This window comes from Nothobranchius furzeri, chromosome 6 (genome assembly GCF_043380555.1).
Source record: "Nothobranchius furzeri strain GRZ-AD chromosome 6, NfurGRZ-RIMD1, whole genome shotgun sequence".
Lineage (NCBI taxonomy): Eukaryota > Metazoa > Chordata > Actinopteri > Cyprinodontiformes > Nothobranchiidae > Nothobranchius > Nothobranchius furzeri.
The window spans coordinates 76,284,207-76,298,934 of NC_091746.1; the positions used below are offsets into that span (position 1 = coordinate 76,284,207).

The following is a 14,728-nucleotide window of genomic DNA, read 5'->3' on the forward strand; positions in this document are numbered from 1 at the left end:
CAGCGAGCTGAAGTTGTGGAGATTGGCTTGGAGCGAGTTGCAGAACCAGAGTGCATGCGGGAAGCTTCCTCCCACTGAAGCGAGTGTTTTCCAAACCCGGTCTCTCAGAGAGACTTGTCACTTAGAAAATGTTCCCCGATTATGAAACTTTGGCTGAATAGCGCTTGTTCCTGTCTCCAATGTGGCGACGCATCCAGGAGCCGTCTGAGGAGAAGCCCAGAATCTCACATCTTCAGCTCAGGAAGCGCCTATGATTAAGCACAAGCGTGACCCGTCAACCCGGTCTCACAGTAAGACTGGTTTGGACCTGTTCAGGTTTATGCAGACAATCTTTACATAGAATTGACTTACAGATATAAAATTAATTCAGTAAAATATAAAGCATTTTATTTAAATATCCATTCATTATTTTACAAGCACAGAGAGCCGCATCAGATTCAGATCAGCGTTCCCGCATGCGCTCTGGTTCTGTGACGTGCTCCAAGCCCCTCTCCACATCTTCAGCTCGCTGTGTACCTTATGTAGTACACGCTGACAGTGAGCTGCGCTGAGCAGTGTCCAGCTCAGATGTTCAGATGGGAATCTTTTCTTGAGTGATTTAGCTACATCTGCGATGTGCGTAGAATAAAATGTCAGTTCATTTGCATGTGTCGCGGTAATTCTTTCTATTCTTTCTCCGTCAAAATAAACGGTCAAATACGGGAACTATCCGGTCAACACAAGCCCTGCTTTTAACTGTTCAGTTTTTTTGTGAAAATAGATTAAATTAAACTTGATTATCACCTGAGCCAGGCGCACTGCGCCGTTATCTCCGTCACTGTAAACGAGGGAAAAACAAATTGATCGGATCCTTTTCTGACCTTCCCCACCTACAAAGTTTAATTACAACAATCAAACGTGACAGAGCCTGGATTTGTATTCTGAACAGTCTAAACATGTTTTAAAAAGAAACGTATGACAAAAGTGGCACCTGCTCAGTAAAACCACCAACAGGGTGAAAAATATCTAAATATTGTAGGCAGAGACGGGCTACAACTTCTGGATCCACTTTATATAAATCGTTTTATTGATTATCGTCTTATGAAAGATAACTTTGACGTACACGAGCGACCGGTACTGGCTGCTGTCACCTGTTGTGAGCAGCTCTCTGCTGTCTGAGGGTAGGCCCCGCCCACAACGCCGCGGCTGCTGTGGCTCCCAGTGTTTTCTTAACTGTGGGAAACGGGTAATAATGGCTCTTTGATGGGAACAGGTTGCCGACCCCTGGTTTAAGTGTTTAAATTTTTTTTATGAATTTGATTAAAAATAAAGGCGCCCGGCCCGTGTCCGAGGTAATTACACAGTCGTTGGCCTGAAGCCCGACCCGAGGGCCTAGGGCTTCAGTGCAGGGCTCTACTTGTGTTATTTGTGGAGATAAAACATCAACGTTGAAGAGTTGTGCTTCTGTTTGCTAGTCAAGAGGCAAGAGGTCACAATGTTGTGAATTATAATGAGTAAGAGTCCAAATCCTCTCATTTTCTGCTCAGAATAACTTCTACTTCCTGAAACGGGCGCCACAGAAATTGCCTCACAACGCATTTATTCATACTAGAGACCACTGCAAATGTGTAGAACAAAATGTGTGAACTTGGTCTTTAAACTACACAGACAGGTTTATTTCACCTTCAGGTTGTCCAGTGGGAGCTAGTTTGAAAAGACGAATCATCTTTCCCATAAATAACGATTCGTTTTTTTCTCTGTTTTGGTTTAAACATTGGTCATTGGGCTCATCTCTCTGGGCATGTTTGGGGTGGGCGTGTCCCAGATGTAATCACACTTGTTAAAAGTACAATATTAACCGAGGCCTTGTCAGTGTTTCCTCAGCCTGCTATAAACACATTAACTGTCACCTGGAAGCAGGAGTCAAAGCAGAACTCAACCAACAGGACGCAGGTTTGAAACACCGGATTATCTGATTCGTCTGTTTCATTAAAAAGAACTTGAAAGGTAAGAGTTCGACTTCATGTTTGTAACAAACTGACATGTCGGCGCATGTGTGTTGCAGGCGTAACGCAGCATACAGCAGTGTCTGGGGAACCATGTAATCTTTGTTACTGCATGTTGTTGGTTTTTTTCTTTATGCAGGCGGGTTTGTTTAACTTTGCACGACTGCTAGTTTTACAGAAACAACGAACCCTGATCGAACCAGACATGCGTTCATGACATCAAACAAGAAGGCTTTTCAAACAAAATCAGATGCAGTTAGATTATGACCATAGAATTAGGAGGTTCCCACCACCGCCATCTTGGCCGCGTGCGTCACTCCTCCCCGATTATACAAAAATGGAGCTGAGGGGCTGTGGCACCCAACATACAATGAGCTGATGTAGCTATAAGCTAACCAAAGCTAATAAAGGTTGGCAGGCGCTTTCAGCCAGATAACTAGTTGAGCGACTGCTACCTTCTAGACTGTAACAGTTTAAACGTGACACCTTCCCAGGGACAAGCAGGAAGCTAAGCTGCTAGTGCTAGCACTGACATCAATCAAAAGGACACGCCCCCAATTATTCATAATTTCAAGCATTTAATTACATCTAAATGGACGAGTTACAAAAGAGTTACAATGAAGGTAAACTTGACCTATTAAACCTAAAATGTATTTTGAACCAGGCTGTAGACATGTTAACACAGGAGTCGATGGGTACTTGCTCTCTTCAGGATCCGCGTTGGATTCACTTTCAGTGGGCGAAGTTTTCCCCTTGGTTATGACTGTCACTACTTATTTTTTACTTGCAACACAGTAAGTATTTTGACATTTCTGACGTTTAGTAAAAACTGGAAAAACGCTTGCATTCAGACGTGCAACAGTTAACACTTAGATATTCTGGAATATCTTAAGGACACTCAGCAATCGCTACTACCCTTTGAAGGCACTCCAGAGTCCTTTAGTTATGAAAGCTTTTTTTACACCATGTGTTTAAAATTCACCCGACTTTCAGCATGTGATTCCATCTTCCGTGCCTTTATTATCATCAGCAAGAAGACAGGTAAAGACGGGGAAGTGTTTCATCCCTCGTACATGAACTTTATGCGTTTGCCGTCTTCCTGCATGCACTTCATGAATTCAGATTTGCTAGTTTTTATTTTATTTTATTTACTTATTTTTTAACGGCTTAAAGCTCTGTGGCCGCGGAGGTGGAATTTCAAGAGAGCTGTGACAGTAATGTATTTCTAAGCTGATCAAAGTCACGTATATCTGTCATGCCATCTGAGAGGGCTTCTCTGCTGGATGTTTTAAATTGTGCATGAGTGGTGAATCAGTAGCTGCATGTTGAGAATTGGCACAAGCTTTCATTTGGTCTTCAACTTTGAAGTGTTTTTTTTTCTCAAGCACAAAAGTTTCATGTCTTGAGTTTCTTATGCAGCATTTTAATTGGCCACAGTGGTGTTTTTAACATATGTTAAAGCTGCAATGGCAAATATGGAAAACAATTTAATGTAAAACATTTTTTTCATGTTTCTCAATGTTCTAACATCGTTGAATATCAGGGATGCACCGAAAGGAGAGGAGATGAGAAGAAAAGCTTACAATGCTGACAGGTCTGTTTGTTGTTGACAAAGCTTTTTGTTATAATGGCTGACTGATTCTGAAGAGGAATATTCATCTTCTGACAAGGATATTCACTGGTCTAGTAAGAAAGAAAGTGATGCTGCAGCCATGCAGCAACAACAGAAAGTTGGTGTGCTTCATGAGAGTAAACAGCGAACACATGATCCAAAGCTAATTTCAGGACATGGTGGGTGTAGAAAAGACAGTAAAAACACTGCTAATAGTGACAGACGTAGCGGGAATGTAAAAGAAGAAATAAGAATCTGGCTAGCTATTAGAAGTGAAACTGAAAATAAACGTGTGTCACATAATTGATATGAATATTCCAGCGATCGTACTAAAACAGCATTACTACAAGACGAAAAACTTTGCTTTTGAAATCAGTATGAATGTACTTTTTTATGAAGCAAAGAGAAAGTTGCCACATGAGAACAGGACGAAAGGAAATTAGGGAAGGATCCTTTTTCGGCTGTGTTGTTTCTGTGATTTAGGTGTGTGGAAAAAAAAACTCATCAATCCAGATTTTTCTCAGCTTTTGATTCTGAACATTGAAACTATTCTGCATTTGTTTTCTATTGTCAAAGACAGAAGAAAGACCACGCACACACTGTGGGTAAAACTGACTGGCTGATATCAATATTTGATGAAGCAGGAAAGCAGCATGATATGTGGAGTTACTAAACCTGCCTCTAATGGCAAGCGGTGGCTCAGAGGGTGAACTAATGTAGGCTTTGAGCTTGGAGATCCCACACTGATCCGAGGGATGTTTCACTCCAGGAGGCTCCGCCACCAGCTGGATAAACTGCATTAATAAGAACATGAGGTGTTGCCAACTTTACTGATGCAGACAAAAAAGTAATGAGTCATCATAGGCCTCTTCAAGTCTGAACAGCTGCTAAATAACAAGCACCATGAGAGAACAGCTTCCCTCCAGATAGACCAGGGAACATTGCAGTGTAACATGACACTACGGCTGAAGTTCTTAGTTAAAGTCATTTTTATCGTTTGATTTAATTTGTGTTTTGGTAAACGGAAAATTATGTCACAATACATGCATTTCTACTTTCCTTAACAATGATCTCAGAAAAAAGATGTCTGTAAAATATGTTTTTTTATGGCTGTAAAAAGTCCCAATCTGGTCTGACTAAGTGTCCTGACAAGCTCAAACTTGTAAGTTAACTTCCTCATAAAACACATTATATCATTGTGGAAAGGACTTTGGAACAAAACTTCCTTCCAGGGTTTGCTCCAGAGCTACATAACCTGCAGCAACAGATAAAGGCAGTCGCTCTGATTGTCATCATATCAATTATATCAATTATGATCATTCTCAATTGGTTTGCTTTGTTATTTAAATATTTTTTTTGTGCTTTAATTAGTTTTTTTCAGGTATTGACAAATTGGGGGCTTGTCCGGTATCTTTCAAACATATTTTTGTCACATTTATTTATGACTTATCATACTCTCCAAATCTGTACAAAATGTTGAAAAAAGTAATTGACATGTAGAATCTTTATGATTTTTTAACCACTAACTTGAGTCATTTTTCCTACAACTCATACAGTAAATAAATACTCTATGTTTCAAATATCACCTAATAATGGACACATTTTGTATTATTATGGTTTTGCATATTTTAAATGTGTTAAAATGTTAGTGTTTTTTGTGCCATCAGTACAGTAATAAAATGTAAACAAAACTTTGCAACTGGCTTAATAGATTAGTGTGCATAAGCTGGTAAAAGCATGCACTAGACTCAAACTATCATGGTTAATATTATACCTAGCACACATAAAATTAGCTAATATAAATTGTTTCTTACAACAGTCGGTTGCTCTTTCTTGGACATCAGAGTAAACATTTTACATCTGTAATGAGTTAATTTACATGTTATTTAATAAGCCATAAGATTCTATAGTAAATATGAGATCAACCTAATGGATCTGTGGGTACTGTTCAACCAGAAGATTGGAACTTTTTATTGCAGGGATTAGGTAACAGCTGAGTTTTAACTCAGAGACAACAGAAGATAGAGTCAAGTTTAAAAGTTTAAAGATTTATTACTAAACAAATTAAAACGACACTAACTTTAACACTAAATGTATGGTGTAACTAAGGTGAAGGAGATGGAGAATGGTGTAGTGTGGAATGTTGCTCAGAACCAGCAAATCCGAAGAAACGATTAGTTCTGATGGGAGTGAAGGTGATGTCTTCGCGCTAAGCTTTGGTTAGGAGATTCATAAACGCATTCGACGCCATTCTGTTGGCCTACATACCCTTTTGGAAGTCCCTGTTAGATCAGGAATGTTGAGGTCCAGCTTGACCCTCTCTGGAACCGAAGCCGGTAGGAAAAGCAGCGGTTGCCGACCAGACCAGTCTCTAAGATACTTCTGGGTCACGACAGTTTTGTTGGCATCTAGCGAGGCCCAAAATGGGGTCGTGATGGTTCGGCTTTTATTCTGAAAGGAACCGTTGCAGCAGTTGGAACAGCAACAGATTTTATCCAGCTTGTCGTTGGTTCTTTCGGCTGAAGAGGAAAGTTACGGATTGGCCACTCCGACAACTTCTCTAGAACGCTTTGAACTGGCGTTAAAGATGATGTGGGCATAGTTTTATACTTCGGACGTTTTGGTTTATGGTTGAATGAAAAGATGGCAGATTTACCAAGCATCACCAAAACCACGCCTCCGTCAGATCTGGCAGATTCTGATTGGATCAGTAAAAGCATTGTGTCATGTCTTAACGCTACGTGAGATCAGTCCTATTGGAAACATTTTAAGTCATATTACGTATTATATTCTATAGGATTATAATAAAGTAATTGATATTTTGATTTCACAGATTGGTCACATCTTATTTTTGACTAACACTTTGTTTTATTAGCTTTATTAAAAATAGAGTTCAGTTTAGAAGCAAATGCAGGAGACCTTGAGGCCATATCTCATGCAGACTAGTTCTGTGTCAGAGGAGAGGGGGAAAATGACTTTTGGTGGAAAACAGTCATTTCATTCCGTTACACATCTATTGACCTTTGTACCTGATGCAAGGCCTTAGTGTTTTATGAGAGAGCTGAAATAAGAATAGAGAAAAGTGACAAAACCAGCCAAAAATAAACCTAACTTGACAAAAAGCATTGATTTCGTTTCACTTGTATTCACAACCGTTTGTTTGGGTTTATTGAAAAGGTTCAGGGATTAAAGCAAGTATTAAGGTTAAATGAAATATGTTTCATCAAGTTGGTAGGTTAAGAAAATTTTGTGTTTTGTGGCTTTGAAATACAAAATATTATTGTGTAAATGCAGATATCAGATTAAGACACAGAGTATCGGAAATTAATGCTAAAACTTTTCCTCGGCATTGATAGGGAATGCTAAGGTTTGCAAAATAGTCATCATTAAATAACCTTAAAAACTTTTAAGTCAGTCAATTTGCTTTTTGAAGATTATTGGGAATGTAAAGCTTACTGAAAGATATTGGAAGTGTGTTGTCCCTTGGTCACATTTGCATGGTACTTACTAACACCTACACTAGCTTGTTGGTGTGTCAGTTGAGCCAGTTTATTTAAAAAAATACTTAAGCTTTGTTCTAGATACCACAGACAAGAAATCTTCATTTCTCCATCTTCTGTTGCTGAAAGGTGAAACCAGGATATTGTCACGATACGAGGTTTGTTGGACCCAAAATGCAGTACCCAGGATGACACGACGCAGGAGATGATGTAAAGTAAAATCCTTTATTTTTGAAGGATGAAAAGAAGAATAAATCCAGGGCAGGGAGCAAATAGACTAGAGATCCAACTGAGACACGAGAAGCACTAGAGACTAGGAACGAGAGACTGACAGAATTACCACAATGGACCGACACAAGACAGAGACAAGACAGGGCTTAAATACACAGGGAGGAGTAATTAGGGAAAATGGCAGCAGGTGTGTGGAGTGAGGGCTGGAGGGAAGACAGGTGGGATAATAATCTAAGTGGGAAAACAGAAACAGAGGAGGGCAAATACCTAAACACAAAACTAAACAACAATTATCTAAAGACAGAGGGAAGGGCTCACACAAACTAGCTGGAGGAGGACACGCACACACACACACACACACACACACACACACACACACACACACACACACACACACACACACACACACACACACACACACACACACACACACACACTGAGCTGGGGACAAAGAGGCTGGAGCTGACCTGGGAGGAATGATTAAAAAGGGTAACAACATAAGACACTTAACTGAGACGCAGACAAAAGACACATGAGGGCGCCATGAGACACAGAAGGGAATCCAGAGAGGGATGGAGAAACATCAGGAGACACATGAAGGAAGACACAGACACAGACCATGACAGATATTTCATTTGACAATGACCATTTTGTTTCATTGGACCCACAGTGTGCTCACTCTGAAACGCTCCCTGCACATAATTATGGTGTTATTTATTGATTTATTTATCCATCCATCCATCCATCCATTTTCATCCACTTGTCAGGGGTTGGGTCTCAGGGGCAGCAGTCTAAGCAGAGAGGTCCAGACTTCCCTCTCCCTAGCCACTTGGGCCAGCTCCTCTGGGGGAATCCCAAGTGTTCCCTGGCCAGCTGAGAAACATGATCTCTCCTGCAAGTCCTGGGTCTTCCTTTAGGTCTCCTCCCAATTGGACGTGCCTGGAAACCCTAACCAGTGAGGCATCCTAATCAGACACCCAAACCACCTCAACTGGCTCCTCTCAACATGGAGGAGCAGCAGGTCTACTCCGAGCCCCTCCCGGAAGATCGAGCTACTCACCCTATCTCTATGAGAGAGGCCAGACTCCCAACGAGAAAAAAAAACTAATTTTGGTTGCTTGTATCTGCAATCTCATTCTTTTGGCCACTACCTAAAGCTCGTGACCGTAGTTGAGGGTTGGAATGTAGATCTACCCTAATCTTAACCACGACAGACTAGTACAACACCCGCATCACTGCAGGTGCAGCACCAATCCGCCAATCGATCTCGAGCTCCATGTTTCCCTCACTCTTGTACAAGACCCCAAGATTCTAACACTCCTCCATTTGAGGCAGGACCTCACCCCTGACCCAGAGAAGGCTCGGATGGTTTTATTTATTTATTTAATTAATTGCATAGAATGACTAATTATGTACACGTGCATATTTGAAGTTGCATATCAAAGTTCCTGATGGTAAAGTTCTGTAAACTGCAGCCAACCAAAAAGACCTGCTTTATAAGAACAGAAAGTTGAACTAGGTATTTATGAAAAGGTCAGTAAATAAATGACATTGTCTCAAATGTGTCAGTTCCTATTTTAGTTGTCCAGCTTCAGGCACTGCTGATGGTTTCTGCTTGGCTACAGATTCATAAACGTAATAAACCTAACACAGTTCTCAACAACCAGTATGTAACACAACTGCTAACTGAGCTGAGATAAATGCCAACTTCTACTGTAATTATGAAACCTCAAGGTGTCAAATCTGCATAGCGGCATTCACATGGACTTGTGTTCACAAGACTATCTATGGAACTATGTTAGAAAATACTGATAATTCCTTTTTCGTCCAATCAGCAACTTCATCTGCACTGAGAGAGACACAGAGCATGACAGTGTGTAGCCTAGACTGTTATTAAAAGGACTAATCTTTAAATAGCAGGGACGCTTTTTAGCTGCAGACACATTCACTGGCACAGAGAAGGGTTCCTGTTTTGTACTTTAACAGAAACTTGAGCGTGCAGTTACCGTACAGTGGTAATCAGCTGCGATCGATCCACTTCGGTGTTTAAGTGATTATAAGAACCTCTTGTGTAAAACATTATCCAACTAAATAAACAAACCATAGATCTTTGCAAAATTACAGAGCTTTTTTTTTTTTACTAATACATAAAAACTAAAGCACACTATTACATTAAAGCACACTATTACATTTGTCAAGAACATTTTTTTTGTTTTTATAAAACCAGTCCTTCAGAGGTAGAATGCATTAGGTGAGATTTGCATTAGGTTTTAAATTAATGTGTCCAACATCCCTTGAAAGAATCCATTTATATTGAGAAATGATGGAGTCATAACCATTTTGGTCAAATCTTGAAAATAATGCAATAGATAATCTAGAGTTATGAACAAATTAACAATTGTAAAATTTTAGCTTAGTATCTGTACGGTTGACTGACTTATAGCAAAATTTGTGTTTTCTAACATTGTTTGTCTTGAGTTGCCCTCATCCATTGGAATTGTAATGACTACAAAATGTTATCAGTTATACATTTGTTTATGTTGTAAAGGTTTCAGTGAAGTCTGACTTTTGGTTTGTGAGAAATTTGCTTACGCAAAAATGGGGTTCAAATGGGCGAATGGTTGACTTAATGGAAAAGTTGGGACGGTCTTGCAAAATATTGGATTATGCATTGAACATAATACGTCATTAAGGATGCATCAATATGACAATTTGGGCTGATATCAAAATAAATACCTGAAATTCTGAAAAGGAAATTGCTTAGTCAATCACCTGACCTGAATGGCATTTAATTAATCTCTGAGAACAAAGTAAGGAACCTTGGTGTTATCTTTGACCAGGACATGTCGTTCAAATTCCAGGTTAAACAAGTTTGTCGGATTTCCTTTTTCCACCTTTGGAATTGCTAAGATTAGAAGCATCCTTTCCAGGAGTGATGCTGAAAAACTAGTTCATGCATTTATTACATCAAGACTGGATTACTGTAATTCATTACTCTCAGGAAGTCCACAGAATGTAGTTAAAAGTCTTCAGCTTGTCCAAAATGCTGCAGCTAGAGTTCTGATGAGGATTAAAAAAAGAGATTATGTCTCTCCTGTCTTAGCTTCCCTACATTGGCTACCTGTTAAATTCAGAATAGATTTTAAGATCCTCCTTCTCACATATAAAGCTCTTAATAATCAATCTCCATCGTATATCAGTGACCTGATTGTTCCAGATGTTCCTAATCGAGCACTTTGCTCTGAGACTGCAGGTTTACTGGTGGTTCCCAGAATATCTAAAAATAGGATGGGGGGCAGATCTTTTAGGTATCAGGCTCCTCTCCTGTGGAACCAGCTCCCAGCTTTAGTCCGTGAGGCAGACACCTTGTCTACTTTTAAGAATAGGCTTAAAACATTTTTATTTGATAGGGCCTATGGTTAAAATCTGATGTTAGCCTACATCTGGACAAGTGGGGGAGTAGAGGGAGGTGGAGTGTACAGTCGGTAAAGACGGCTCCCCCTTGCATCTAACATGCCTCCGTTTAAAAGGCTAGGTTATCCAGAGTTATCTCTGTAGTTATGCTGCTTAGACAGCTTAGACTGCTGGAGGACACACTGACCACTTTCCACACTCAACTACTTTGTTCTACAATATGCTCTTTAACTGTATTATTTCCTGCTATTTCAGCTGTTAACTTTAGTTTTTCTCTAAGTGTTTTTCTCCCCAGAAGAAGGTACAATAATGTTCTGCTGAGCTGTGGTGGCCTCATGGAGGGGGCCATCGGCTTGAACACTGTTGCTAACCATTTAAACATTCTCCCTCTTCTGATAATAACATTTTACTTTCTTTGTCATTTAATCAATTTCCCTCTGGGATTAATAAAGTTGAATTGAATTGAATGTGCTACCACTAGTTTACCTGTTTAATCATAGATTCATTAGGATAAATACAATAAAGTTTACCTCTCACCAAATAGAGTGTTTACAAAGAAATCACAATGTAAACATAGAAACTTTACTTGGTATATATAGTGTGTGTGTGTGTGTGTGTGTGTGTGTGTGTGTGTGTGTGTGTGTGTGTGTGTGTGTGTGTGTGTGTGTGTGTTTGCGTGTGGGTGGGTTGGTGTTGGTGTATGCGTGTGTCTGCTCTGTCTTCTCGATCCCCAGTGAGTCGTGGTGGATGGCTGCTTATACTGAGCCAGGATCCTCTGGCGGTTTCTTCCTGTTAAAAGGGAGTTTTCCTCTCCACTGTCGCTAAATGCTTGCTTAGTATGAGGATTGCTGTAAAGTCACTGACACTAGTCAGTGACTTGATGCAATTTGCTGGGTTCCTTATATAGGAAACTTTTTTTCTGATTGGCTTAATGAACTGACCTGTATTGGAATGTTTACTATGTGAAGTGCCTTGAGACGGCTCTTGATGTGACTTGGCACTGTATAAATAAACTTGAATTAAATACCAATATAGTATCAATATCAATACTTCTGTGATGACCAATCACTAATATTTACCAAGATTTTTTATTTCCTTAGACTTCCAACATCAAAAAAAGTGGCAACATCTGCATTGCTTCTGTGCTTCTGTTAAACACACCAACTATCTGGCACTGCATCACTACCAATGTCAGCATGACCAAACAAATACTATGTGGCCAATCCCATCCTCTCCCTGAAATGCAAATGCGAACGGCAACAAAATGGCAACATCAGTTGTTAATATCGGCCCAGTTTTACTTATTGGACCGATACTGAGAAGTTAAAAAATGACCATCATTGACCAATTCTGATGTTGATGCCGATACATCGTGCATTGTATCGCAACATCTGAAAAATGAATTGAGTTGTAGCACTTTTTGGTTTTTTCTACTGCCAGTCATCATGGTGACCATCTTGAATTGTGTTAATTTCAGCAGGTAATCAGTAGGGGTGTTAATCACTAGTTTGATCACGATACGTCAAATCGAAACAGTGGATTGCAATCTGGTGTTTGCCGATATCCCAAATCCAGTCACAATATCATTTTTATGTGATCCGCCAATCGATATGAAACAATATTACAAGTGATTGAACATAATCATAATTTCCCAGGGGAGGGAAAGTTTCTTCACTGACTACTTTCTGAACACTCGCCATGACGAGGCTAGCTTTTCTTTTAACATGTTTAATGATGTGCAGGAAAAGGTGGAAGGTGCATGTCAGTGGAACTTCAAAATTAAGCTTTTTTGTAAAAAAAAAAGTGCATTTGATGAATAGTTATTCTATAGATGTTTGTCATTCTGGATCGGTCGCTACATCATTGATACAGATTGATGTGTTGTTGCACTCCACAGTTGTAGATGGTCCATTCCAATGGTCGCTTTGTGAGAGTTTCAAAGCCCAACCAGTAGACAGTTGCTGACAAACACAAGGGGGGTGCACATTCATAGATTCATACATTAGAAGTAATAACTAAAATACAATGTCGCATGAGTGATGCTATCAGTTTCTGTGAATCACACCAAACTGCTCCACTAGCGCCCCCTCAGGTTATTAGTTTAGCCAAGAACAGTCCACAAATAGCATCATCCTACATCTGCAGCATTTGGTTTAGTATGCACCGAGCACCACGGCTCGGCCATGACTGTTTCCGGTGTGTTAAGTTTAAATTTTACCCCTCAGTTGTGCAGAAAGCGAGTGGAGTGTGTGTGTGCATGACTGGAGAAATACCAGTCCGTTGTGCTCATTCCCACCCCCTTCACTCATATTTCTCCCGATCTGCGCCCCCTTCCTCCCGCTGATAAAGCAGCATAACGGGGTGGAGCTCTCCTCTCCGGGGCTCCTCCTTCCGCTCCCTTCGGTTTCTTCCACTTGCCCCCCTCACACAAACGCTCGTCTCGTGTCCACCTTCTCGTTCTTGCAGCTCGGGGAGATGAAAAAGGCGTGAAATAACAGGGAGATTACGGGACTGGTGTTTCTTTATTTTTGTCCGAGCGGAACAGGCGTTACGGCGTGTCCAGAGCACGGAACCGAGAGAGACGCATCACGGGCGGTGGAAGGCGGAGGGAGGAGGCGACAGCGGATCGTAAACACGACGTAAAACCGGGAATAGGACAGCAGACAGGCGGCTATCACCCCCCGCCGTCCTCACCGCGTCCCTCAACATTTCCATCCTTTCATTCCCCCCTCAAATATCCCATCCTGCTCCCAGTCAGGAGGTTGTTCCATCACCACGATCAGATCGACAGGATTCCCCCAAGTGCGCCCTGCTGCTCGGGACGCGGCGCCTGCGATCCGGCGGACACCAACACCAGGGAGGGAGGAGGTGAAAGCAGAGCCGGGATGAACGTAGAGTAACCCGGCTGAAGCAGAGGCACCGAACCCCCCCTGATATCACCGAATCTCCGGTACCGAATAATGCGATGGCACGGTGGCTTCTGCGGCAAAAGGCTTGAGTCAGACCGAGCAGCAGCGCTCTCCTCCACCATGAACCTCTGAAAGACATCTGACACAGGCACAGATGGGTAAGAGGAGATGCTCTGCCATTGTTTATTTATTTATGTATTTATTTTTGTTGGTAAATGTGAAGGTTGCCTCTTAACAGGGCTGCAAAATTGAAGGGGGTGCATCATTTGCTGGTGGTGCTGATGAAGTTGTCTCACGTTATGATGATGGGAGGAACTAATCATGGGGTTTACTCCAGTTTGGACCTGCTTTTTTGTCATTCATTTCTGTTGTTTTATTTTGACATCTGGGATTTGACATGAACAGTCTTGAGCCTATTAGAATGCAAAATAAAGCAAAAATAAATAAATAAATAAATCACAAACCCTAGAAAGAGACTTCATTAGCAGAGTTTATGATGTGATTATGTTGGCTCATCCGTGTTATTAAACTTGTGGAGCTCCTTAATGTCACTATCTTGCTCTACAGACTACTTTTTCATACTCACCACACATCTCGTTTTCTGTCAAAAAAAAAGGCACCCACATGCTCAGATTAGTCACCTTTTCATCTTGCTTCCCAGAAGAAAGCCATGCCACCCATCACCTCACCATGTTTGAAACACCCTGCCCCTGGCGGCTGTGTTGTGCATGTGCCGGCTGCAAGCCATAGCTGACAGATTCTATTTTCATCTTGCAGATAGTCGACTGAAACCAAAACCCGCCACTACTCTGTGCTGAATCCATTTTTAATTTCCCGTGAGAGCCTGCTCCTGCACCCTGGCTTGGCTGTGCTCAGGGGTCATGTATTGATCTAAAGCTTGCATAGAGGGGTGCATATATGAGGGGTGGTGTTTTTTTTTTTTTTTTTTTTGGGGGGGGGGGGGGGGGGGGATGGGATGACCCTGGAAGCTGTAGAAAAGGAAGGAATAAACTGCATGAATCTGGATGTGGATCATGCACATGCACCACTCTGTATTTTCCTCGACGTGTTGCCTTA

The 14,728-nt window shown here is 41.1% G+C and overlaps 1 protein-coding gene across 4 annotated transcripts in view; it reads left to right on the top strand.

Annotated features, from left to right (window-relative positions):
* The first annotated feature begins 1,838 nt into the window (after nucleotides 1-1,838).
* Nucleotides 1,839-14,728, top strand: part of mgat3b (beta-1,4-mannosyl-glycoprotein 4-beta-N-acetylglucosaminyltransferase b) — a 94,539-nt gene continuing 81,649 nt past the window's right edge. For 2 of the 4 annotated variants that reach the window (XM_054744755.2, XM_054744757.2), the window contains exon 1: nucleotides 1,839-1,986. The gene's annotated coding sequence lies outside the window, so the exon portion shown is untranslated. Of the gene's footprint in view, nucleotides 1,987-11,480; nucleotides 13,810-14,728 lie in introns of those variants that run through there. The other 2 variants (XM_054744756.2, XM_015943541.3) reach the window with 2 other exon arrangements.